Raw genomic sequence first — 3,286 nt, 5'->3', positions numbered from 1 at the left:
ATTATGTATGTATGTATGTATGTATGTATGTGTGGGGGTGGGGTGTTATTTGCGAATGTTTCAATTCTGAGCCCTCCATTCGATGGAGCGTCAAAAACTGTCCCAGAGAAGTGATGGAATTTTTCGAGTCACTCTGCGTGCGAGATATTAGCCAAAAAATTTCTTCTGATTTTCAGAGATTTAAGAAGCCATATCTCGGGAACCGTAAGTCATAGAGAGATGATATTGGTGTTAACGATTCAATTTTGAACCCTCAATTTGATAGAGCATCAAACATTATCTTTAAAAAATGATGGAATTTTTCGCGTCACTCATACCGTTTCCGAGATATTGGCTAAAAAGTGTTCCGATTTCGGGAGATCTAAGGAGCTATTATCTCGGGTACCGTAAGTCATAGAGCTGATATTGGTGTTGATCAATGCAAATACTGATTCAATAACAATACCAGCTATATGATTCAATAATTATTGCGTCATTAGTTAATCAAATAAATTTAATATACAATTTCATATAAAGTTCGAAATAAATCTTTTTAAGTTCGATCTGGCAATGTTCTTGGAGCATTCTTAACTATTTTTTTAATAGGTTATGTTATGCAAAAAAAGTTTTCCTCAGTCTTTACTCTGTTTAGTTAGCTTCTTAGCTGTTTTATCTTTCCTGAGTATTTCCTTGCCTTAGCACGGTTGATGACACAAATGAAATTAATTCTAACGTTTTTTTTTTTTTTTTTTTTTAATTAAGATTTTGCTTTTCTTACTCGATTTCTTTCCTACTTGTTTTAAAAATTACAAATTCCAAAAATAATTTTTAGAAGTACTTGGAAAACTTACAATCATTTTTTAAAACGTTTTCTATAGCTCACGAAAACTTGCAATGCGAACTTTGACACACACACAAAAGAAGAAGAAGAAGAAAAGAAATCGAAGAACAGTTGTATATACAAAGGTAAAAGTTCATGTTCCCGCCCAATCGTATCAGCTTTCTGTGTTTCGAGACCTTTGAGTCTGTTTTGAGTGCGATAATTTATTGTATATCATTTAGATGCCTACACGCTTGATCAGCAATCTTGAGTTTACTGTATATGTTCAGTAGAAGGAAATGGATAAAGGTGAAATGAAATAGTCAAAGACAAAAAAGACAAGAAACCCATATTGGCTATACTGGACAAAGAAGTGTTTCTTTTAAAAAGTATTACAAAACAAACAGAATCTTATTACTTTCTTTATTTAAATCACTAGTATTATACGAGGGTAAATCAAAAATTATCCGCAATTTTCGCATAACTCTTCTTACATTCTTTCTCATGATGACTTCTGTCCTCGTTTATTTTATTGTTATGTTGTGGTCATGTTATGAAAGTCTGTTCCCAATTCCTCCATTTGTAATTTCCGATTCTCGAGCAGGACTTCTTACGAGTAGTTACTTATTTTTATTGAGTGACGTTAAGCCGAGAATGGTGTCGCGATAGCAATGTGGAAATAACAAAAACATAACCAAGCTGCAGTGACCACAGTGACCTACTTTATGGACAACCGAGGCTACCGGCGGTAGCAATGCAGCATTAATAAAGATAGTTAATATAACACGTATAAATTAATTAAAAATAATACGTTTACAGTTTATTATCTTCTTTTCATAGTACTAGTTTCTCTATATTTTCGCAAACGTGAATACGTACTAAGGCACAGGCCCGTGCTGGCCCACCGGGACACCGGGACGTGTCCCGGTGCGCCCTCCGAAATATCACAGTATAAATAAAGGTACAAGTTTTTAGTAATAAATTCTTACAGTTTTATTGGTAAACAACCCGTGAAAGGTGCAGTGCGCCCTTTACATTAGGCGCCCTTCCGAGACCACATCAAAGATGAACGGTGCTATTTACTCTTCTGTATAGCACAGTTCTCTACAATAAATACACACAGTTACTGTTGGCGAAGAACCTGTGAAAGGTACAGTGCGCCCTTTACCTAAGGCGCCCTACGAAACATCACATTATAGATAAGTGGTTTTAGTTATCCTGCATACCAGCTTTGTTTAATAAATTCAAATACTGACTGGTAGTACTGAACCTGTGAAGAATACAGGCGCCTTTTACACAAGATGCCCTGCGAAATATCACATTTAAAAAAATAAAAAAAAAATATTCTTCTGTATTTTAGTTTTGTATTATAAATTCATAGAGTTACTATTGGCAGAGAACAGGTAAAGAGTATAATCTAACTAACTAACTAACTCTATGGCCTATGGAACCCGGAGGTTCTATGCCGCGTTCACAAAAGCTCTCCACTAACTTCTATCCTTAGCTAACTGCATCCAGTTTCTACTTTGTATTAAAATCTCTGTGAGATCCATCTTAATATTGTCCTTCCATCTGCGCCTAGGTCTTCCTAATGGTCGTTTTCCGATTGGTCTTCCAGTCAAGACTTTGAAAGCGTTTCTTTCTTCCATTCTAGCTACATGACCCGCCCACCTAATTCTCCTAGACTTGACGACCCTAACAATGTTGGGTAAACCATATAAATTATGTAGTTCCTCGTTATGAAGTTTCCGCCATTCCCCATTCCCGTTCCTCTTGGGTTCGAATATTCGTCTCAGGATCTTGTTCTCAAATACTTTCAGAAAGTTATATACCTATAAAACGAAACAATGTGACACATCAAGAATAGTTCGGATAGTCAAATGTACGATGCATTTATGTAATACTACAGTGACACTAGTCTCTAATTTACGATTTTTACGGCATCGAAGCTTTCACAGTCTTAATATGCATCCATATATCCGAGCATATTGATTGATCCTGTGTGTTTTAAAGCAGTGTTCGGATAATCGGTACCTGTTGTATTTCTGAAATAAAGCTGTATTAATTTCCGTAAAATCTGGTCTTCCTGTCACCACGGCACGGCGCGTCCTCAGGTTGTGGATCGAGGAGAAGGCCTCTGGGATATAGAGGTTAGCTGTGAATATACTGAGTAAGTAGTCGCCGACAGACAAGGGGTGATAATCCAGCTTGAGAATTTGGTATGAGGCTAACAACCTCATCCATTAAAAAAAAAAAAAAAAAAAAAAAAAAAAAAGGATTTTCAGATAAGTTCGCAGAATCCTCGGATCAGAACTAATAACTTGGCACGAACTCCGCAAAGTAAAATCGACATGAGGTTTGGAACATAAAATATAAGAAGTCTTTATAGGACAGGCGCGTTAAAATTTGTAAAAAATGAGTTTAGGAATAGAGGTTGGACCTAGTGGGATATCAGGAAGTTAGATGAGAAGGAAATGGAGGAGTCAA

The sequence above is a fragment of the Thermobia domestica genome, chromosome 14 (assembly GCF_964235325.1).
Source record: "Thermobia domestica chromosome 14, izTheDome1.hap1.1, whole genome shotgun sequence".
Lineage (NCBI taxonomy): Eukaryota > Metazoa > Arthropoda > Insecta > Zygentoma > Lepismatidae > Thermobia > Thermobia domestica.
The sequence above is the reverse complement of the archived record's forward strand: the minus strand, read 5'-3'. Positions refer to the sequence as shown.